Here is a 25,342-nt window from a genome sequence, read left to right on the forward strand (position 1 = left end):
AGGAGTGAGAGGAAGGATTACCATGGTATGATAGCAAAGAGTGAGAAAACTTCCCAGAATGACACGATAGGCAAAGTGGGAGTTGCTGCTGTTTTAAAATTAGCTAATCCACAAGCGGGAGGACTAAAGAAACCTCATTTTTTGTGGATTCGTGTCCTGTGTGCTTGCTCTGACAACAGTAATCTCAGCCTCCACCTGTGTCTCCTATGCCATTGTCTTTCTAATCCCTGACTTCTGCATCCCTAAATCTCCTGAATATCTCGTGCTCCCTCCTGTGTTTTCTAAGTACAGACTGGACAAGAAACAGCATGAGTTGCAGATGGCGCTGAACTGCACATTTGCTGAGTGGCAGCTGATAGACCAAACAGAGCAGATGAACATCGAGCAGATACTGCAGCCTTGTGTCCTAATTTCTGTCTACCTTACTGACTGTCAGAGATCTCTACTGTCCTGCTTGTTTAGCTGATATTGATGGATAGAAAGTCCATCCCTCCCATAGCAAAGCTGTGCAGGTCTATATTTTTCAGTGAATACTTGGAGAGTGAAACATGGGTTATGTAAATAATTTAGCTTTTAATTGTCAAATATTCACATTCAATGGTTCTGGTAGTCTTTCACTGTATAGTTCCATGATCCATAGAAACGCATGTTTCAGTGACTTGGCAACCCCAGTCCTGCCAGTCTTTCCTGGGAGAACAAGCCCTTGGAGCCATCCTTGCTGTCTTTGCTTTCAGTTAGACTAGTTATGAGCATAAATGCATACATATGTGGATTCTTAGGGACCTTTAATAAATTCTTGCTTAAGGGAGAAATAAAATATTGCAGTGATTTAGGTATATAGGCCTTGGTCTTAGTCCCATGGAAACTTAAGATTGTGGCATTTCAGTAGTGAGGAACTAAACCTTAAGTACTAGTGGAACGGGGGGGTAGGGAAAGAGAGTTTCCAAAAATGAGAGTTAGTCAGTGGAACTGCTGCTAATTTAAGCCCCAGAGACCCTCCTGCTTTGAGATAAAGTAAAGATAAAAAGTCTATTCCTATCATTCTTATAGAGTGTCTTTGAAATACACTACTGCTATTAACTTTTTATACGCTGTCTCTCTCTCCTGTTCGGTCTGCTGTCCTTCTGCTCTCAGCAGTTTTTCTGAGCAGTCTTACTGTTGGGCTAATTTGAATATTGATAATTAGACTGTATTCCTCTCCCTTCCCCTCCCCCACCCCAAATGAAAGAGAAATATTGCTTCCAACTCAGCTGATTCAGTGAAGAGATTCTGGATGATGTATAACGTCTTCCTTAGGAGATAAAATGCTAAAGTAATAGTTATAAATAGATGTGTAAAATCATATTGGTGAATCTCAGAAGCACTGCACTCAAGGAGAGCAATGCAATTGACAAGCAATTTAAGCTGGAGTGTGAAAGGATGCAGAAATAACAAGATTTGCATGAAAAATATTGAGATCATGAGAACACCAAATTTAAACGAAAAACTCATGTGCCTCATGATTAAATCATGAGAGCTGACATTACTGTTATAACATTCAATATCCTTGGCTTTTGAAAATAGTTTCATAATGAGGGCGGAGTGTATCTATCTGTACAGAAAATGAACATTGTTTGTATCTAGCTAGCTCATTATTATGAGAATCAGGAATACAAGACTCTCAAATCTTAATACAGGTCAGAAGATCTCAGATGCCTCCAGCTATGCTTGAGCCCCTGTTGTCAGGAAGATAACCCCAAGCAAAGACAGAAACTGACCCTGCTTTCAAATCAGTCAGTCAGTCAATCAGTCGATCAATCAGTGATTAAACAACACTGCAAAAAAATATAGAAAGAATTTCAATCAGGTAGTTGATGATCTATTTATTCCATCTTATCAGTGACAATCATTTATCTTAGGACAGAATAGTCACTCACATCGGGGCAGTAGCAGCAGGTCTAAAGAAAGGTCATTGCAAAGAGACTATCTTGCATCCATCAGGCTTTACTCTTGCATGACTTAAAACCACCATGCCAGCTTTCTCTCATTTTCTGTTGTTGTTGTGCTTCGTGACGCACTTTGTGGTCAAAAAAACCTGATATATTTCTTATTGAAGAGAGAATATAGAGTTTCCACCTCTGTTTATGCTTTCACAGATACTGGATCAGTGTAAATCTGGGTTGTACTTCCACAGATTCCGCATTTATCGCATGAATGAGAAGGCTGTCACAATCAGAATTGCTTCAGGAACATGCATGTTTTTTAAATTTTTACCCAGAACTGAAGGGGAAAAAAACCCAACCCTTGGCTTTCTCTGGAAAACATTCTTCTTTCCGAGGGGTGCTCAGTGAGATTTTGTTTCACACTTTATATTTTGAATAGTTTAAACCCATAAGATGTGGTAGGGTTCTTTGGTTGCTTTTTGGTCATTTTTTGGCATGGATGGTGTGTGTGGGTGAGGTTTGTGGGGGTTTTTTTTGGGGGCGGATATCATCCTCATGACAATGAAAGGCAGCATTTGTATAGAGGGTTTTTTGTTGTTGTTGTTGTTTTTAAGTTGAATAAAAAAGAGAATAATCTAACTAGAATCCTACTGTCTCGAAGCTGCACTCTCCTGAATAAGAAATATACCACTGGGAAAGATCCACTGACTGCTCCCCTAAAGAAGCAATTGATCCTTTCTGCATTTTAATTTTACAAGTTACACATTCATGAAAGCTTCACACAAACTTATTTCTGATTAAAAGCAGTTGATTTGGATGGGACCCTCGTTGCTGTGCTATCATCCCTGGTAGGGGATGTCATTTTGCCCTGTCTGTTTTGCCTTGGAGGTGTCTCTGAGTTGATGTTCTGTTGCAATCAGGCTTTATTGCCCATCATGCGGTCACAGCAGCATTTCATGTGGCATCTTGTGACTGACACCTGATCATGTTGTGAGCATTTCTTCGTGCAATATCCCATAGCCAGCACTCTGTCACAGGAAAGCTTTTGCCTTTCAAAATCAAAAATGCCATTAACTATCCCAAGGCTGCAGAGTTTGCACCCACTTGCTCTAGATATTGTGCAGCATCTTCACATTGTAAAACGAACTCATGCATCCCTGTTATAGGTTCAGCAGGAAATAAACAGCTCCCTCCTAAAAATATCTTGTTATTTTCTAGATACCTGATTTATCTTTCTGAATTTTTATCATGAAACTAAATTAACGTTGACACTGTGTTTGGTGTCAGCAGGCCTTGTTTGTTTGTTTAATGCAGGCTTAAAATGTTGTGACAATGATGTGTCCAGCATTACAAGAATTATGCTAATAAAACTGCAGCACGGTAACAGTAAAATAAAATGTGTGCAAGAAAAACTGTGTACTGATGAGCAATTTTATGCCGTCCAGCATGCCTTTCTCAATTAGCAGTAAAAATGAGATTATTTTACCTGGAAAAGGAATCTCTTTACAAACAGTGCTTTTTACTAGTCTCACCAGCATTATGAAGTTGCACGTGAGGAAAATACCACAGTCAGAGTAGATGACGTGAAACCTAGAAATTTCTTCTCACTAGAAATCTTTTCCTCCTGTTGGCCACGAGGAAGGAGAGAGAAACAAATTAGTCCTGCTTTCTGCCCTCTGCCTCCCTCACGCATAGCTGGGGGACGTACCTAGCTGAACTGCCCGTTCTCTGGGACGCTGTCCTGCTCCCTCCTGCCACCACAGCCGAGACAGGAGGATGGTTTCACTGATCACAGGAGTGAAGGAGGGTCCATCTCTAGCAGACTCTCACCTGCCCCCAAAAAAGTGTCTGTCAAAAGATCTCTGCCTGTTTGATTAGCTCAGGCTTATGTGAAATAATAGCATTTATTTTCTGGGTAGCCTGCCAAGTCCAGAAGGGATTAGGAGTCTGGAATGACTGAGCCCTGAAAAAGCTAAGAAATTTGCCAGTTGGTTTTAAATATCTCAGAAGGAGTTCATCTTTAATGTAACTTAGCCAGAGGACTAAGTTGTTCCACATGGTCAAACTATCAAGAGTAGCCTGATGAGCTGAAATGGGGAGGGCAGCGCTGCCTCGCTGCAGCCCGGGAACAGCCACGGAGGGAGCAAGCTGGATGTCAAGGAAATTGGAGGCCCACAGTGCACGAGGAAGGAGCTATCCATTTATGGAGAACCCAGACTAGAAAGGAAAACTACTCAGCAGCTCTGTTATTCCTAAAATATGTTGTAGAGATACCACAGGATAAAGATATTCTATGCTGCAATGGAAAAATTCAAGTTTGGGGTGCATGCTTGTTTCCTATAGGAAATTCTGACATTTACTAAGGAGGAGATAAAGCAGAAACTAATTTTTAGTCAAAAACTCAATTGTTGGTCAAAAATAAGCTTGAATGGAAGCTTTCAACATGAATTGCTCATTATAGGTAGACAAATTATTGTACCTCTGTAATACAAACTCAATTAAAAAACCCTATTGGGTACTTTGCCAAATTTTGGTGTATTCAGAGCTGTAGTAATGATTTTCTTTTTCCAGGTCTGTTTGTTACAAAAAGAACATTGTTCTTGTTTCTGTGCTCTTCTTTATAATTAATATTGTGTATTCTTTACACAAGTGCCTGGAATCGCGTAGGCTTTTCTTAAATATGGAATTACGAATGAGGCAGAAGTATAAAATCCTTAAGGGCAAAGACTGGTTTCTCTTCAGTCTTTTGGTGTCTTACAGAACTGAGTATATTTAACAAATTATAATTTCAGGAAAAATCCTATTCTGAAGGAGAGAAACTTACCTCTGAATTCTGACCATATTAAGTTTAAAAAAATGCAAGTGAAAAAGACTCGTAAAAATTTTAGATTTTCTTGGTTTAGGGATTTTCTTTAAAGCAAAGCAAACTACTTTTGGAAAGGGATGGGGGAGATTGTTTTGTTTTGTTTTTTTCCTATTGATTTTACACAACATTTTTCATATTAAAATTACCTCTAAAGAAAAGCCTATAACTTTCAGAGCTATTTAATCCTTTGTTCTTTGTTAGGTGCAGGTCAAAACTCCTCATTATTCTTCATTTTGTCAGGAAAGAGGTTGTTTTTATAAAAACTTCTCACTATGAGCAGATTTTTTCCTCTCCTCATTTTTTCCCTTGGATCTTCAGTTCAGGGAACAAGCTGAAAATGTTTGTCTGGTTCTTTTTATACCACTCTCATTGCTATATTATCTGATTGCTGTACTTTACACGTTAAGCAATGTGACTAAATATCTGTCACATGCTGTTTGTTCTCTAATTGTCTCCTCAGAGAAAGTAATATGGGCAGTGAAGTGTTTTGTTTTGATAGGGATTTAGGTTTTTAAATTAAACATATTGTTCCGTATTTATGTTAGTGTGTGTGAGGTCATAAGAATGTACCTTGTACTTCAAGTGGAAAGTAGTCCTTACTTCATACAGGAGTTTGTTCTTGTCTCAGATGGCCTAAAAGAAAAATTCTGTCTTCAGTGTAGGTCAGGTTTGCTTATGCTGCAGAGAAACAGGACCCAACTGCCTGCCATGGTTTACCTCCTGGAACTGTAGGTAGTTTTTCCACATATTAAGCCATTACAGGTTCAAAGCCTTTATCTTTATCTTCATTTGAGTTACATCTCATGTGGAGAGTGAAAGAGAGATTTTAGTATATGTATCAATTAGTTTCTTTTTCTTCCTCTTCTCCCCCCCCACCCCCAGCCCAAGTGGGATCAAGACTACTAGTTGGAAGGAAATTGTTGTTAATGAATACGGTGCTACAGGAGACTTGGGTTTCAGTGAGAAATCCAAATTTATTCCTAAAATACAGGATAAACTGAGTAATTGTGGCATGCATGACATCCATCACATGAGCATGCATCTTGCTGTAAGCTGTTCAGTGCTGTATCTTCCACCCGCCAATACATCATCTTTGTCTGCAGAGATTCAGTTTTAATCTTAGCTAGCTGCTGACCATCTGTAAACTGACTCTCCCATCCTCTCTGCCATCCTTCTGTTCTTGTGAGAGGAAGGAACATGTGTGAGGGAGAACATACTGAGCCTTTGCATGTTGTGAACGTTACATAGCTTCTGACCATTTTGCATAGTGGTTGTCTGCAGCTGTTGGAAAAAAAAAAAAAAAACAATGGCAAATTACAATTACTCCTGAACTTCTCAATGACAAAGAACAATTCTGTGAGGCGTCTGGTGGGAGAGATTCAATTTATCATCCAACACACTTTGCCTGTGTTCTGTTAGGGAGGACTCAAACCATGTTAATGTATTAATCTGAACATTTTCTCTTTTTTCCCAGTACAGCAATATTTTACTGAAGAGGCTCGAGTGTTGAGTCTCAAGAAGTATCAAAAGATGACTGGATGTTTTCCAAAAATGTGGCTAGTACAAATACTGAGCTGAAAATGCTGTACTCCCAGGGCTCAGTGAAATTACTTTCCCTTAAGTTTGTTGCTTGGAATACACCAGATTAATTCTGCTAAAGCACGTTAGGTAGGATTCACCAAAGTATGCTGAGCTAGATGTCTTGATTGCCTATATGGATACTAGAAAGAAGTAAGCTGTGATTAGTCTGTTTTATTTTAGATGCCTTTCCTGGGTCAAAGTCAATGACACCCCTCGTTCTTGCCACTTCCTGCGAGGAGATTCTGGATAAATAGTCCAAACACTATTAGGAAAAGACCAGGGAAAATGAACTTGATATTCATCTGTATAGAAAGATTTTGTTGGTTTTTTGTTTGGTTGGTTGGTTGGTTGGTTTGTTTGTTCTTAAGGTGTTTTGCTTGTGGCATAGGCTGTCATTACACTTATATTAGTCATCATACAACATGTTGCCGCTTGATTTCGATTTCTATCATTCAGACAACTTCAGCCGAAGTGTAGCAGAATAAATCCATTCGGAGAGGTGACCACTGATTGTTTTTAAAAAAATGAAACAAAACAAAAAAAACAGCAAATGAACTGTCCAAACTCCTATCTATATCCTTTAAAGAGAAAGTATTTTTCTCGAGCAACACTTTTTCTTTCTTTTAAAGCTTTGTAGCAAATTGAGCTGCAATCAGAATGGACCTAAACCTTGGGAACTTAATCTTATTGCAGTATTTTTCTCGCTACGTTGATAGACATTTTGATGCTTTTCACTAATCTGTTTGCCTGATACAGGAGAAATGTGCCATTTCTTTAAACTGAAGCTCAGGGACGTGTCTTTCCACTGCTCCATGAAAATAAGGTACCATATGATGATTCAACTGATGAATACAAAATTATATAAATGCAATAGAAACAACTGCTCTAAGATAGGCAGAATTTGCAGAGTCAGGAAAAACTGTCATTTAATGGAATATAGGAATTCTAAAGAGTGGATATTTGCATGGACATAAATATATTTTTCCTTTCAAAATGACAAGCACATAGTGATACAGGAGAACAACCTCCATGTGTCACAAGTACAGCAATAAGAATTTTTGTTAGGAATCCTGCCTCTAATGATATTGACCTGAAAGGAAATGGCAAAATTAGGTATCATGTAAATGTAATCGTGCCTATTTCATTGTAGGTATGTATTTGTGATGTCATACTGTCAAGAAATGTATAGTAGGCATTTCATTTTGCAGTGGGTTATCACGGACTTTTCACTGTCGCAACATCTTGTTGTCCCTATTATGACAAGTAATAATGTATAGTAGAAAAAGATCAGGTTTGTGTTAAAAGTGACCTTGACATTTTCCTAACTCAGTCATGAACTTCTCTGAGCAGTTGCAATGGTGTCGGGTTTTGTGATGAGGAAAGACATGAGAGTAACTAGGATAAAAAGGACAAATGACCTCTCCAAACAGAATTTCTTGAAACATTTAATAGAAACTTATATTCCCACTCTAATTTGAAATAGATTTTTAAGGACAGTTCATGCCTCGACATGTACACGTGAGTGGGAGATGGGTGCCTGTGACAGCTATTTGGAGTTAAGATTAAGTCATATACTTATTGAAGTTGATGGAAGTTTTGGCAATGATTTCAACAGAGCTGGCATTTTACCCTGTCTCCCTCCAGTGTCCTCTTCTGGTTACACATGACAATCAAAAGGAGCCCAAGAGAGTTATAGGTAAAAGTCAGAAATGAAGCTAATTTAAAACACTTGTAGATAATACTGCATGGTAAAGTAACATGAACAAAATGTTTTGTGAGCTTTTTTTAACAGTTCAAGAGCTTAATATTAAATGAAAAAAGCATAGCAATAAAAATGATCAGAAATTTAAAGTTTGACTTTTGAAAAATAGTTGTTTTTTGTAAAAATGGCAATAGGGTGCTGGTACCAACGAAATTCTGTTTAGGCTTTGACTTTTGAAAAATAGGTTTTTTTTTGTAAAAATGGCAATAGGGTGCTGGTACCAACGAAATTCTGTTTAGGCAGAAAGAAATGTTATCTTCAGCTATGCTTACAGTGAAGAAAGTACACTATCCCAGTCATGCTTTTCTAAGCTCATTTAAAAGAAAAAAGAAAAAGAAGAAAAAAGATAAAAAAAAGAAGAAAAAAGATTTAGAATGTGCTTCCAAGTGTCAGACATACAAAAATTCAAAGTTTACTTTTTGGAATTCTTAGATATTTTTCACGCTAGTAAAACATACTTCAGCTGCTGACTTCTCTTTTTTTAAAGCAATCTACGTTACAGTGTGCCAATTTATATCTGATGCAGCTAAAATGTTTAAGATGCTCTGAATTATCCATTGCAACAAAGTCAGACATGCACCCTCATGCATTCACTCTTGTCCTACTTATCATATGAACAAGTAGAAAAGAAATAAACCAGAGTAAAAATGATATAGAGTATTATGAAAGAAGGAAACACGACTCAATGCCCTGTTTAGTTGACAGAGAACCAAATACTTGACAGCTATCACAGCAGTTAACAGTGCTGTTAATGTGTTAAGAGATTTCCTGGTAGAAGCAGAAACACAATTCCAAATCTCTTCTGCAACACACGTGCAACATGAATATATACCAAAATCTAAAACGGTAGCCTTTAGTCTTTTCTGGACTAAATAGTTACAGCTATCTTTCAATTTGGTTGTTTTTTAAATTATTCTGATTGTATGGACAACCATAAATGGCTGAAAAGGATAGGGTATAAATATCCAGACCTTTGGCTCTCAGGAAAAGGAGACTCCTACTGCCTAATTAGCCCAGGAAAATAAAAGCTTGTAAAGAAACTTTCAAAAATAAATGAAGCTGCATGTCACAGCTAGGGAAATGAAAATTATTATGCAGATTATTAGATATATAACTATTCAGAATGTATGTGCTAAAAGAAGGCTCTGTCTTGCACAAACAGTCTTCATGTAGTCCATGTAACCGTTCTGCTGCTATAGCTTAGCGACTCAAAAAAATGTAGGAAGTGCGAGGCATATCTTCCGTGAGACCTATTGATATAAACAAGAGAAGCAGCAAGCTTCAAACTTAAGTACCGTTTGGAAAAAATTTCTCTGTGACTGTTGTAAAATAGATGCTAAATGATATCCTAGGGAGCTCAGTCTGGTTCTCAGTATCATTTGCTGATTGGCAGGATGAATTATTTTCACATTTAAAAAAAATCTCAGAAGTCAATAGTAATATATCAAATGTGTTGATGCTTGGGTGATAGGTTATCACTCATCAAACTGATCTGGAGTGACTACTGCAGGTCAGTTAGGAAGGAAATATTTCTGAGGGGAAGAAAAGATACTGAACTACAGTGATAAGATGGAAAAATTAAGTAAGAATTAAGTGGAGAAAAAAAAGAAAAAAAAAAGCTCATAGATAAATCATGAAGCATATACCTTGAAGAATATTCTGTAGTTCTTTCCTTTAAACTTTATATTTTTGTTTTGTTTGGTTCCATATTACTGGAGTTAATTTGAGTAGTTGTGTGTGGTAACTCTACTGCTGAGATTTTGTCCTTTCAAGGCTTCTCAGGGAAGGTACTGTGTTTTACTCTCGCTGCTGATGTTTGAATCCACCACAAAGGATATTCCCCAAATGCCTTTGGCTCTTCACAGAGATGGAAGAGAGGTGGATTGGGAAGCTGGTAAATCAGTCAGTGCAAACTGGAGTGGGAAGAAGGAAATATCAACAGCTGCACTCTGCCCCTTTCTTTTGTAGCATGTTCTTGTTAGAGAAAGACATCCCTATGCCAGGTTGGTACTAGAGGGAGGGATATGCACAACGTACGTGCAGCGATATCTGCAGCCTAGAGAGAGTGACGCAGATGGCCAAGAAAATGAATTATCAGGCTAGTGCATCGAGAAGGTGCTAGTGCAAACGTACTCTGCCAGCTGCTGGGACTGCCTGCACGTCCGCACTGCGCGGGCACCGCGTAGCCGCACTGTGCAGCCCGTGGGCAGTCACTGTCTCTCATTGTTCCCGTCAGGTGCCAGGCCTGCTCCCAGGTGGGCAATGCCTATGTTGTGTGAGAGTGGTAAATCTACAAGCATTCAATTTCTTCCAAGTGAAATGTGCAGTCCCAGAACGTGTGTGATAGTGAGGCTGTCTGAGCTGTCTGGATGGATGGCATCACATGACGAAAAGAGGTGTGCTCCTGTGCCTTCACAACCCTCAATATAAAGAATATTCAAAATAACTTTGTACAAATTCATAAAGAACACAGCTAGCAAACAATCAGCAGTCCTGGGGCACCCTCCCTCTTCACCCCGAAAAATCCGCTAGGACAAAATCTCCACGAGAAAAAAAGGACTAACCATGGGAAGAGGGGGGATGACAAATGGGAACAATGTATGTGATGTATTTCATTATGTACCATATGGGATGTGGAGACTGCAGCATCTCTAAGGAGGACAACTCTCCCTACAGCTACGTTAACATTGCCAAGTTAGTAGAAATACTGTAGCCGATGTGGTCCTGTTATTTTTTGCTAGATCCGCTTTGGAGAGTGGAGAAAATGGGAGAGGAATGTAATCATTCCCCTGGAACAATCAGCAGCTAGTGGAAGCAATATCTGATGGTGCTCACATCACCGGCCCTTGTGCAATATTCCATTTCTTCAGAGTTTTCTAGACTTGTTATCTCTCTGATGCAGGGCATCACCAAATGAACAAGGCTCAGTAGGTCCTCACAGGTTATGTAACAGCCAAATTATTTCAAATCTACAGTAATATAATAAAGACTGTTGTCTGGTTTGCCAGAACTCTCTGAAGCAGCATTAGTAACACTTGAGATTTTTATCAAATCTAAAAATATTTTTAGTTTTAGTCACAACAAGCAACTGCATGAAGAGCCCTCATGATCATTTGAGAAATTAAGTAGCTTTAGTTCCCTTTGTTCAGAAGGTTTGAAATGATCTGAGTGCACCCTAAGGTTTCTAAAAGTCAGGAAGTGAAATTGCCTCCTGTTTCATTTTAATTTTTTAAGTCCTTTTCAATCTAATTGATTGTTCAGGACAGTGATAAAGAAATTGGGAGGAAGCTGTTAACCTGTGATATATTAAAATATATATGGTTGGAAATACTGTTGACATGTGGTTCCTGATTTATTTATTAAGGTGAGATGATTCCTACCACAAGTTTATTGTGTCTGTAGTAAGGATGTGCTGCAGCTCACTGTTTCACATAGATTTCTATGGAGGATAGTTAGTATTGGTATTATAAATGTTCCCTGTTGAGTTCATACTTCAGCATCCATGAAACACTTGGGACATGAGAGCATGTGGTTGCATATGCATTCTAAATGCATATAAGGCTACAAGATGGGATACAAGGCATAACATGTCAGTGTGTTTAGAGTGTTGCAAAGGTCTAGCCCGCAGTGAGGTACTATGCTGCTGTGGGCTACATGTTCAGAGGTTAGGATCAGATTAGTTAGGGCTCCTGCGATTTTATCCAGAGGTCTCACAAAGTCTCTCTCTAAAGCCAAACACAAGCTTCTTACTCTTTTATCTACAAAACATGATAATATTAACTGATTTTATTTATTTATTTTATACGGTTGTATAGCACTTTGAGATCACTGCTTTGAATGAAAGTTGCTACTTAGTTATGAAATACTGATTTGTTCCCAGGAAGTGGCTCTGGGACCCCTGAGTGCAAATTTAATGATCCCTACAGAAACGCATCAGTATAAGGGAAAGCAGAATCTGGTCTGAGGACACTAGCTGCTATTTTAATCAGACCAGTGACCTATGGAGAACATCAATTAGATTCCTGTTCTACTCGCTTCACAATAAATGCTTTTGGTGACATATGTTGTTAAGTTTTTCCGGGATTTTGTTGTTGTAGTTCTAAAAATCAGAAGAGAGTATTTAGTAGTAGCAGCTGTTATCAAACTAGCATCACTAAGCTCTTTCAGAAACAATTTATGATCTATTTTATGGATCCTACCACACTCATGGGTCTAAGCTTCATTCTTGATGCAATTGATCAAGCTAAGCATTGTAAAGGCAGTTACAAGGCAGAGAAAGGGGACATTTTTAGAAGAATAGATTCTTTCAGAAAGTGAGAAAATGAGGAGAGAGAAGCTGAATGGCATTATACTGGTGTTAGTAAACCCAGCTGATCGATAACCTTGTTATTAAAGAAGGCTAAAGCTTCCCACTTCAGGAGGTTTTTTGTGCAAACACTATTTGAAGGTGGGGGAAGTGTAAAAGATGCAGCTTGAGGTTTGTGTGAGGGAAATGGACACTGTTTGGGGAATTCAGTGGCTGGAGGGGAGTTTTAAGCAGTTCATTCTTCAGAAAACAGTTGTGGCTGGTGGCATTAATTACTTCTTAATAAGGGGAGGAAGTCCTTTTGCTTTTCAGTTTAGAAAAGGCTCTCTACTATGTAGTATTGTTTGTGTCTGCACAGATACGATCCTCTCAGTTGATCTCCTTATTTTATTTAAAAACTAAAATGACTACAAGTAGCTGAAGCAATATTTTAGGTGAATAATAGCTGTTGGCGCATCTTAGATAGGAAGCGTTCAAAAATCTCTGCTGGTGCCATGCTTTCTATTGAACAGAACTAACAGAGCCTGCTGGTCCCGTTTTAAGTGTGTGCCAGACCATGAGGCGAAGCACTGGCTAATATCAGATGTGGTCTCTGAAGCTTGCAAAAATAAAAGCGGGGGAGGAGTGGAGAGAAAGAATGTATTGCAGTTGTTTGACAGCCACTGGTAAATTATGCCTTTTACCTGTAAACTCTCTAAATCCCTTTCAGCATCTCACAAAGAACAATAATTGTTTATTGATCTAAACGTTAACAATGTATCACTTGTTCTTCAATAAGGTCTAGAAATGTAACTCAAGGGCAATAACTGCTTTGGATAGACAACAGACTTGATGGATGTGTGGCTTTTTTTCCTTTTTTCCACAATATAAGCATATAGTTTAAGCATCTTATATTAGTATCTTGATGTAGTCTGTGTGTATGTATATCTGTATGGGGAAGTATCCTTTTTTCTTCCTAAGAGCCTTTTTTCTCAACAGTGTTTAATACTTCCTCATAAATGCTTGCTTAAAAGCATAGAAAAATACAGAATTCTGTTTCAAACCATTCTTTTTACCTTCCTGTGATATCTGTGCATATGCTTTGCTGGCCATTCAGATGTTATATGCAAATATAAAAAGCAAGGTAGTGTGAGCTAAAATATGCAGTAGCATGAATACTAGTGGAGAAATTTTCCATACACTACCAACATTTTGTGTAAACTAGATGGGCACATTTACATAGAAACAAAATATGTTTCTTTAGATAACAACCAGTCAAAATTAAAAGAGAAGGCAACTCTACAGAGGTGTTTATAATTTTCATATTTAGTGGTTTTTAAGAGTTTATTTTGTTTCACTTCAAGAAAGAAGTGATAAGTTTAAAATGAAAGTAATTACTGCCTAGCAGAACAACAGGCAGATAATCATCATGATGGTCTTAGATAATGACACTGACAGCAGTAGGCCATAACGCAGTTATAACGTAAAGCTATCTTTCATGCGGAATGAGTACACAAAGGCTTTCAAGTATAAGGCTTCATCCAACTTGGTAGATCTGGACGGCTGATAAACCCTTGGATATCTCAGTGACAATTAGCTACTTATCTTTCAATTCAGGAAATGGAAGTTGAAAGTTAAGTGACAACATACAGCTAAACACCTCTGGGACAGGTCTCAGGTCCAAGCTAGGCAGAAATGACAGAAAATCATTGAGAACAGAAGACATTAAAAGGTCAGAAATAAATTGTGATCAAGCCCTGTCTGACCATTTTATCAGTTGGTATTTTTCTTTCCTTTTAAGAATAAAACTACATTTTCCCTTCTCTGGAGCTCTTTCTGTTGCATCAAGGATTTACCTACCATCTAAATATGTCATCTTATTTAGATAAGTTTCGTACTGAAAAAGGGTCATGTTATTAGAGGAAACTTTGATTCCAGAAAACTTTTAATGGACATAACAGTGATAAGGTAAGAAATAAGACAGGGGACTGGGATATGTGGCTGCATGATTTGGACGTGCTACTGTGACTGCTGGAAATTCTTTCTTACGCCTCCTGTAAGTGAAATTCTGGCCTTGAATGAATCAAAGGTAAAACTTTCCTTGACTTCACTGTAATCTGAGGACATTACCCATAAAATTTCTAATTTACTAAGCTGAGAATATTGCCTTTTATATAACAAAGATTGTAATTTGTAAATATCTTGTTAGGGTGTGGGTTTTTTTTTTTTTTTTTTTTTTGTGGGCATGTCTTTTAGCACTTTTACATGTGTATCCCTCAAAATTTTGAACTTTCTGGGAAAAATCAGGGATAAAATATTTCCTCTGCCTTCATCCAACATGTGTGTACTCAGTCTCTCTGAAGTCAGCTGTGGAAATATGGGATTTTCCGAGACCCTACGATGAATTTAAAATCTACACTTGGAAAAGTTGTGGACTATCACTATGAATATGGAAGTGCTCCATTTCCTGGTCCTGCAGAATGCTTTGCTAAACTTATTAAGGCATAGGGCACCTTTCACAGGCATTGGAGGGAGTGCCTAAATGCAACCACATTCCCTCTGAATTCTGCATCATGGTCTGCGACCCGTGACTCCCCTTAATTCCCACTTCCAGGTACCACCAAGGAGTTAGTCCCTAGCCTTATTCCATTTAACCTGTCATACCGACTGTGCACTAGGCAACATGATGCGCTCCAAGGGTCTTGTCAACCAGTCTCTTCAAGGAACAGAGAACAGATCCTCGTCTTTGCTCATCTCTGACGTATTCACGCTAGAGAAGTCATAACTCAGACTTTAGCATTGTTCAGATATTGCCCTCTTGTTTTAACTGTCCGCATAGGCCAACTGAGTTGCTGTCCATTATTTAAGAGATTCTTACTGGAAAAGTTCAGCCCATCTTTGCAGGCAAAACTTTTCTCCAAAGGGTGTTCTCACAGTCATATCCAGATGCTCAGGGATCTCTAGATAGAGACAGAAGTTGCATTTATGAAAGTGGAACAGATTTTTTTTTATTACTATTATTTCTTGTAATCTTACTGCTCGTTATATTTTCTCTGCTAAAAGTGCTTTCCTTCCTGAGGATGGAAACTGCTTTCAGCTACTATCTTATCTCAGTTCAGATGATGATCTGTCCTGTGCGTTGCAGTACTTTGAAAGGAGTTCTAACAAGAAACTTCTTTCTGTGTTAATTCATTAAACTTCAAGATTATGTGGCTCTGGAAGTTCTTGAACTGAAAATGCATAAAAACAAACAAACAAACAAACAAAAAAAAACACATAGGAAACTGCTTCCCTGAATGCAGTGGAAGTGTCCCTGGAAAATTTATGTGCAACTCTGTGTTCCACAGCATGTAAACCTTTCTTCTATGTGAACAATTTTCTAATCTATGGCAGCTGGAATCATTCATTATGATTTATTGGTAAGGCAATTAATAGGAAAATCGTGATAATGATATATAAAGAACAACAGAGTGAATGACAAAAAATCAATTGATGTATTCCTTGGTTGTGATTGGTTTTAATTATTGTACTCTGTTTCTTTAAAAAAACTTAGCAACTCTGTCCAAATATAGAGCTCCTTCCCCATTGAATGACATTTTATAACTGATAACTTTGTTTTTTGTTTTGGCTAATAGATAATTTTAAGAAGTAAAACATAAGCCATCGTTTCTCCAGATGTTCTGAGCCAACAATGGGATAAATACATGCATAGTGATACATAATTTTCTGAGAAATGCAGGCAGAATACTACTTGAAGTGTTTTGCCTTAGCTTTATTTTATTTATTTATTTATTTGCCCCCCTGAAATACATGCTGCAGTTTCTTTCAAATCCTCTCCTGGAACTATATGGACTATGTAATTAAATGTGATGTGCAACTCAAAGTGATTTGAAGAGCGAATTCTATTTTTTAGGTAGAAGCTTGTAATTTGAACACACCTACAGGCAGTGGGGAGAATGGTGACTTTCACATTCAGATACCTAGTTCCTGCTTGTTTCTCTCATTTGCTCACACAGGAACTTTATTTTTCTTTGAGCAAAACACTACTAAAGCTGCAAATTCATATACATCCAACTATAATTCTGTCTCACCTATTTTTCTACCTTGGAGTCACAGAGGAAATTAGTGGACGTCTTTTTCAAGGGCAACAATACCAAATTTGCTGTAGTTCTTTGCCTCCTTCCAGCTTGTCATGGGATTGAGTGCTGAAACAGAATCTACTGCAAGTTTTGGGCTACTGAGAAATACATAAATGCAGTGCTAAAACCCAGCATGGGCTAAAATCTTGAAGTGCTTAGGACTGAAACATCCTCAGGGTAAATGTTTTGTAGATATTCAAAACAGAATTTGCTAATGCTCAGTATTTTTTCACATCTCTGTGTCTCTGTATATTTGCATGTGATGCTTGCACATTGGCTCTGGGTATATTTTGTGCTTCTTCATAGACATCAGTATTGTATGTCTGCATATCTTTATTATATGCCAGATGCCAACAAATGCTAATAAGTCTGCTTTTGCACCTGAAGTCAGTATGTGATCGTGTTGTTCCCATAATGGACCTTAATCTGTGCAAGCAGGTCTCCACTGAAATTCATTTTGGTTTATCCCAGCATATACTTAGATATCCCAAGGTTTAAAGTGATTGTCCCTAGTGAATGGCAGAAATACTTTTAAAATGGCAATACATACCCTTTGATTTGCTGCTTATGTGAATTCAGAAAGGGGACCCTTAAGGTTGTATGAATAATTTCAGGGAAAAACCTTTGTCAGTGTAATGTGCATATTGGTATTTACAGTTGGAGATGAGTCAAATTCTAACCAGGTGCTACTCTATACCTGTGAAATGAGACTTCTTGGAAGCTTTTAACTTGGTAAAATAGGAGGATATGCATTTGGAGAACAATTTGCATATCCTTATATCAGGATGATTCCTGTAGCAAAATTACAGAAACAGAAATATGTTAATTGTCAAACGTGAAGGAAGAAAAGATGTTCAGCATCAAGACAACATCTGACATGGCATAAAACTATAATCAACTGAAAAGAGAGTCCTGGCATGGAAAGTGACTAATAGCCTCAACTATAGCTGTTGCTATCAGCTCTGTTTATAGTACATATGGAGCTGCATGAAAGCTTAGTTTGTGAAGGTGAACATTTTATAAATACTGCATATTTTCTAAAACCTAGGCATACTTCTAGGATGAAATTCGCAAAAGGAAAATACATTTTGGGCACATGTCCTGCAATTCCTGTGGCACATGCATAGCTCTATGGTAGAAGTCTAGAAGTTGAGTGAAGAATTTGCTGTCACTGTTTTGGAGTACTATTAACAACTTCATATTGCTGCTGTCATTTTGCAAGGTTATTCCAAAATATAAAATACTTTTTTTCTCTGACTGCATTTTCTGTGACAGTATTTCTCAGACTCAGTTCACCATTCTTGCACAGGTATTGTTGTACAAATTAACTTTATAGTTTACTGCAGATAAGCAGATCAGAGAAAAATTTCAGACAAATAAAAGTATAAAGTTCCTGGACTTTCCTGGACTTGAGGAGGAATAACCCGATACATTAGTACAGAGAGTGGGCTGACTTACCGCCCCCAGGTACTTTTCTATAAGTTGAACATGAGCCAGCAATTCACCCTTTCAGCAGTGAAGGCAAACAGCCTCTGGGGCTGCATAGGCAGAGCATTGCCAGCAGGTCAAGGAAGGTGATCCTTCCCCTCTGCTCAGCCCTGATGAGGCCACAGCCGGAGTGCTGGGTCCAGTTCTGGGCTCCCCTGTACAAGAGAGACATAGAGCTATTGGAGTGAGTCCAGAGAAGGGTCACGAGGGTGATGAAGGGACTGGAGCATCTCTCCTATGAGGAAAGGCTGAGAGAGCTGGGACTGTTCAGCCTGAAGAAGAGAAGGCTCAAGGGGATCTTATCAACCTGTAGAAATACCTGATGGGAGGGTGTAAGGAGGACAGTGTCAGACTCTTCTCAGTGCTGCCCAGCAACAGGATGAGAGAATGGGCACAAACCGAAATACAAGCAGTTCTGTTTAAACGTAAGAAAAAAGCCTTTTTTTACCATGAGGATGACTGAGAACTGGAACAGGTTGCCCAGAGGTTGTGGAATTTCTGTCCTTGGAGATATTTGAAATCCAGCTAGGCAGTGTCCTGGGCAACCTGCTGTGGTTGACCTCACTTTAAGCATAGGAGTTGGACTAGAAAATTTCCAGATGATTTTCCTTCCAACCTCAACCTTTCTGTGTTTTCTCATCTACTGATTGTTTCAGAATACAGGATAAAAAAGGGAGAAGGGGGAGAGAAACAAATCCCATGAAGACTAGGAATTTCTGTGGGAGCTTATCTTCCCATTCATACCATAAAATTGCATCCTCATCTGCTTAAACGAGAAATTCCGAATACTGTCATTTCCAAATTTTGATTTGAATTTGCCACAGTCTGATCCACCAAAATGAATATTCTTCAGCCCACAGTCTGCAGCAAGGCAGATTTTGGCTGTTTCCATGCAGTGAGCCTGGCACTCTTGTTCTTCAGTCTTCAGGGAAATACCACAAGTCATGTGGCAAGTGTAGACATCTAGGTCTTTTGCAGAACTCCAACAGATATTTTTGCTGCTCATCTCACTGTAAGTGGATGAGTTGGTTGCTTATGTTCAGCACCTGTGTGTGTCTGTTTTTAGCTAAACTTTTTCCTAAAAGAGAGAATATGGACAAGTTCTCATCATCGAAGCCCCAAAAACTCACTCCAGGATGCTTTACTCAAAGACTAGAGATGGAGGTACCACTATCTTTATGAAAACTTGGCTCTTATTTCTTCCTTTCCACTCTGTTGATGTGGCAGCTTGCTAGTTGCCATTATAGAGTAGAAGTATTTAGTTCTGTGCATCAGTTAGGGTGAACAATGATTCTTCTCATAGCAGGAAGATTCCTTTTTCAGCTGAACTTGTTGCTTAGCTGGGTATAATAAATAGCAGTCAGCACCAAACACATTGATTTTCAGCTATTCAAATACTAATGATAACTGCCGTTTCCAGAAATGAGATAGATAGTCCTTATTGGTTGGAGAATCAACAAACTGAAATGTAGGCTATCCAGCTGCATTGCCTAACCGACGTAAACCTACAAAGAGGAAAAACGTGAACAGCTGTGCAACTGGGGCTGTCCACTTGCATTCCAAGATTCATCCTCACGTTCCTAAGTAGCAGAACTAAAAATAAGTGCTTTCTTTGAAGACACCTCATAGCTATGATCAGAAAGTAAGGAATGAATATTATGGGTGAATCTGTCCAAAGGCAGAAGTAGGAATAATTTCTGTTTAACTATATTCATTCACACAGGGAAGACCAAGGTTTTTGAGAGTAGCTTATATTAAGGCAGGATGTAGATTTTAGAATTTCCATAAAAACTAGCTATATTATTTTCTAATTGCTGGTGATTCTGTTTAAGGAAAACGCATACAACTCCAAGAAGGAGAAGAAAAATAAACGCCTGTTTTTACATAAGATGAAACTATGCTAGTTGTACAGCACTGCTATCACTTAAAACCGTGCTTTATTGTGGGACAACTCTGGAGAATCTGATCCACTTACTGAAGTTTTTATTTTTGCCTCATCTTTTCATTAGAATTGACTATGCAATTTTTTTACTAATTCAAATAATTTATTTATAGAGAAAATAGCAATGGCAAAAAATGGGTTAGGAGCATGAAGAATAAGCTGAGTTTACATTTGAGTTTAATGGTAAAATGGACAAGAAAGCAATAAAATAGCTGGCCTTCTTTTCAGTGAATGTTTAAGAAGATAAGTAGAAAAAGCTTCCCATTTTTGTATGAGGACTGCACAACAGGCAGGTGCTTGCTATAATAAAAGATGGTTTATATCACTTTTTCCCCTCTCTCTGATACATCTTTGGCTTGGTAAAGAAGAAATTGCTGCAAGTAGTAGTGAGATACAGAATGCAGAAGGGTTTGAGTTACAAAATCATGGGTTCAAATTCAACCAAATATTAATGCAAATCTAGGCTAATTTACCCCAATATTGTTTAATAATTTTTCAAATCTGATTTACTAGATCTCTATTCAACAATTTTTAAATTGTATTGCTACTCTAGGTTTTAATGCCAGCTATATCTATTGGCATGTTAACTTGCAGTATGTTGTTCAAACACTGGCTATCCCTAAACACTTGGTAGTTTTTCAGACAGAGTGGTTCATACTGAACAAAGGAAACTAAGCTGGCATGGAATCCTGATTTCTATTTACTATGCAGTTTTTTCTTCATTAATTTTCATCTGTTTGAAATGGGCTATACTCACTATGCTTCCTGTTAACGTGTATGATTTCCAACATTTATCAGTGGGCTATTGCAAATAATCAGCATTTACCTCTGTGTGTGTGTGTGCATGTGTGTTTATAAAAGCGTACATATAAAAATAATATATATATGTGTGTATATACATAATGCTAATTATAAAATCAAAACATAAACAAAATCTAATGAATTTAACATGTATTTTTTTTCTTGCAACCTATGCAGAGTCCCATGGACTTCCTTGGAATTCTATTTAAATGTACACACTCAGCTGTGCAGACCAAGTTGCTGGACTGTGATCATTTAATAAGGTGATACAGTTATTTATGACTTGACATAAAAACAAGAAACAAAAGAAAAATAATCCAACTCAGTAGTTTCAGTCTCTTTTTAAATATGTAACAATTTTAGATTTTCAATTTGCATTTGAAATTTCATTAATATCTCTTGAATTTTTTGGTCATATCTGCTTCTTCTTTCTTGCCCTTTCTACCAGTGACCACATCTGTGAGGTAGCTGCATTAGCAGCACTCATTATTTGCTTATTCAAGTATATCAAGATATTCAATTTAAGCTTTTTGAATTAAGGAGATGGAAGATGCCTCAGTACTCCAGATGATGCTTAAAAGAGTTCAGAATTTTACAGTTCACTAGTTAAGGTATCTTTCTGAGGTTAGGCTAATGACTTTTTTAATACCTTATTAGCTATCTGATGGTACACTAACACAAATGTATTCAACTTCAAAAAAAAAAAAGATAACTAATGCAATCATATAAAACATAACTGAATACTAAAAGCCTTGAGCAGTATTGCAGAGCTACAGTGTAAGTCTGAATGTAAAGTATTATGAAAAGATTATTTATGATTGACTATTCCTGTAATCTTCTTTCACTCTAAGTATTTTTATTTTTTCTTAACTGTTGTATTATAGATGGTTTAAAAGCTGGGTTTGTCTTCCCAGCCATGAGTCCTTGTCCTCAGCAAGAAAATCAGATATGCAGAGGCAGAAAAAAAAGAAGCCTGAAGAATTAAGGCATAGGTTAAAAACAACCAGCTCTCCTGTGATCAGTGGAACATCAAGAATGAATAAGCCAGCATTTCATGTCTTACAAAAATCCACCTGTTAAGTTAGTCTGATTCTGCCCCCTTTTTCCCCTGTTTAAGATCACTATTTGTCTTGCAGCTGAATCTAAGGATCCAAGCTTGAAGACTGCATCACATTACGTATCACAATCATATAGAAGTATAAAAAGAAAACTAGTTCTGTCCTGAAGAACTTTCAGTCTAACCCAAAATCTAATTCTAAATCTAACCAGAGAGACAATAGATATAGCAGAAGACTAAGGAAGAATAAGATGGGAGTGGAATAATTTTGAAAAATATTTTGGTCAGTGGTGATAGCATAGACTTGTGAGGTTTTCATAGGTCTGATGAGGCAAGAGAGCTTAAAGCAGCTGAGAATTGCTACCTCACCAGCAGCTGAATCTTGATTCTGAGCAAAACAGAAGCAGGAATTCTGAATATGCACTGAATATGCATAAAGAATGGTGTGTGGCAGACAGATGAGTGAACTTTTGCCTTAAACATTTCTTGGTACATAAGGTGCAAGCAAACCATAACCCCGAACAAGCCATCTGTTCCCGGCGGAAACAGGACTGAGCTGCTGCGACCCCCGAAGTGGTCTCCCTGTGACCACTTGGGACACACCGAGCCTGCACCGAACCAGGGCACGATTGGGCAGAGACTTTGGGGCCTGGACTGTAAATTATTGCCGCTTAGCACAACTTTTATAAAACTTGCTTAGCACGAGTAGCTAAATTTGCTGAAGCCTTAGGCAGTGAGAAAGGGCCCCAGAGCTGGTGCAGGCAGGAAAGATAAGGGAGTTACAAGCAGTTTGCATCCCTATGCTTCACACTCCGGGAGGGAGGATGTCAAGGCTTTGAAATAAGGCCTTCTTGGGCGCCAGGACCCTGGGAAACAAAGCCTCCCCTCACTGCTGAAACAGTGTTAATTAGGGGGGGGGTCTGGATTATATCCTCTTCGTCAGGACCTTGGAAGATAACACCTAATGTCACTGCTGGGGCAGTGCTAATTGCTGGAACAACACCTGTTTGTCAGGGCCCTGAGAAAGAAGGGCAGAACCCGAGGAATCAAAACACATTTGTCAGCAGAAACCGCAACAGTAAAGATAAGGGAGAAAAGCAGCCTGCCTGGGAACAATGATGAGACCCAATAGGGAGCAGGAGACCCCAGACCCAAAAATTACTATTGGTCTGAACTACCGCGTGAGGGGTGGGAAACTTAATTTGAAAAAGCTATAATTGACCAGGGATTTCTTTGTTTGGGTGGTTTTTTCTCTTGTCGGAGGCACCCAGCTTGAGAGGCAATTCGAACGAAGTCAGCAGAACATCATCGGCCTCGGAGTGGTGGTAGCTAGCTTCTTCTCTCCTTTTCTAACTTTATCTATCCTTTCCCCTTTACCCTTGTTCTGTTCCCCTCTCCCCTTCACCTCCCCCCCCCCCCACACCCCTTATCTCCCCACTTCATGGAAAATAAAGCTAAAAGGTTGTACGATATTTGACCAGTTTTAGTGTCTTAATCTCATCCTTGGGATTGTAATGAACCCCCCCCCCCCCCCCCAATATTGGATCAGGACACGGTGCTGCAGCTTTCCTCATTATTATTTAAATAGCCATTTTTACCATCTTACCTTCAGCACTGATAGTGCTGGTGATAGTAGGTATCAAATAAGCCATAAACTATGTTTTATTCTCAGGATGGAATTTGTGGAGATGTAAGCGAGGGACATGGTGCCAGAAATGTATGAGCCAGAACAGTTATTTTGGCAGCAAAATTTGAATAAATAGAAGTGAAGACATAAGGTATTTAGGCCAGAGGGATGGCAACTGCAGTAGCTGAGACATGACAGGATGAAGGCTTGGATGAAAACCTGTTTCTCCTCTCATTCCAGAAAGCTCAAGTTCTTAAGTACCTTGTGCTCAAGGAATCTTCAAGGTCCAGATGATGATGTGTGGGATCAAATGGAGGGACTACTCAAAAATGATTACCAATTGTGTAACCAAGTGAGTGGAAGGACAGTTAGGATTGTCCTGAAACTGAGAATAGAGTACAGGAACGATATTTTGGGAAGAATATAGGGAGAGCTCTGTTTTAGTTGTGCTGAGATTGGATGAGAGCTGGACAACAGGGAAACATCAGAAAATAAGGCCAAGATAGGTATAGAAAAAAGAAGGATTTCACAGTCATCTGGACTTCCCTTTAGGAAATATCATTATGTTAATAACACAGAAGTGTGTGTCTACTCCATAGTCACAGATTTTTCCCGAATGTCCCTGGTTGCCATGGAGATGAGAGTTGAAGGACTGAAAAAATAGTTTGTTTAAGTTTAAAATTCTACTCTGGAAAACTAAACATGGTCCTTACCTTCAGTACAGAGGCTCTTTAGTTCAGATCAAGAGCATTCTTTGTTCTTGGACAGAGCTTGGCAGTGCCAGGAGAAGGCTGTTCAACAGCAATTATAAATAGCTAAATCCAGTGAATATCTTCTCCTTGCTTACTCTTCCCTAGAGGAGAAATCATGTGAAATGGGAGTTGATTTGGTGAGCCTCATCTTCTTTTCTCAAACTGAAACGCTCTGACTCATGGGGCAGGGCAAAGTAAGTAGGATAAAACACTGTTCCACCTACTAATTAAAGCAAAATGCTCCCTCATCCCTGCATGGCAGGGTAATGTGAATCTATTCCCTAGCTCATAATGTGGCTATGCAAGGATGGAACAAATAGAGTACTGCTAAGTAATTATAAAACACAGACACAAAATTTGTATGACTAACACAAAGTTGGAAAGCCTGTTTCTCAAGCTATGAGTCTGAATCTTCTGCTGTTTCCTACAATATGCCCAGAGAGCTTATTGCTCTGAAAGCAGAGCACAGTTCAGGAGATTTCAAAAGGAAAAAAAGCTGCTGTTGCATTTGCTATTACTCTTTTGTTTCTTTCATCTTCTCAATGTATTACTGAAAACTGAAGACCAGCCTATGATAGGTACATCAAAAGAAAACTTTCCCTATGATGAATGGTAGCAGGACAAGGTCAATAGCAGAAGTGATTTAAAGCATTTGTTAAAATCTGCTATATTATAGCACTGTAAAGTTTGCAAGGCAAGAACACACTAAAGCTAATAAATTACTGAGCCAGATTCATCTTCCATTTATAGCTCTGTCCAGAAAAAAAATCTACTGCTTTCCGGAAATTCCAGACTCTGTCAATTGGCTCTACACTGTACGTCTTCTTCTGAATGTATGTTTTCACGTTTGCATGAAAGTAGATTAATAATTAAAATATGCTTAGAGATCTTCATGAGCAAGCAAAACGAGTCTGAAAATTAGTTTTAAAACTGAATAAAATGTAGATAATTAGAGCTCAGAAAAATAACACAACAGCTGCTGATGACCCCAAATCATGTAACCTTAATACTTGTGTAAGAAAAAGTGGACATAATTTTTCATTGTTTTCAAAGCAAATTACCCTTGAGTGGAATAAAAGGGTTTGACATTAAATGATCTGTTGAAAATATTGATAGCAAT

The 25,342-nt window shown here is 38.3% G+C and overlaps 1 long non-coding RNA gene across 1 annotated transcript; it reads right to left on the bottom strand.

Annotated features, from left to right (window-relative positions):
• Window positions 1–5,742: 5,742 nt before the first annotated feature.
• Window positions 5,743–24,364, bottom strand: LOC135329177 (uncharacterized). The gene is made up of 2 exons (XR_010390521.1): window positions 24,184–24,364; window positions 5,743–6,069 (listed from the first exon to the last, which is right to left on the bottom strand). It is a non-coding gene; the product is annotated as an uncharacterized LOC135329177 (long non-coding RNA).
• Window positions 24,365–25,342: the final 978 nt, after the last annotated feature.

Source organism: Dromaius novaehollandiae, chromosome 1, assembly GCF_036370855.1.
Source record: "Dromaius novaehollandiae isolate bDroNov1 chromosome 1, bDroNov1.hap1, whole genome shotgun sequence".
Lineage (NCBI taxonomy): Eukaryota > Metazoa > Chordata > Aves > Casuariiformes > Dromaiidae > Dromaius > Dromaius novaehollandiae.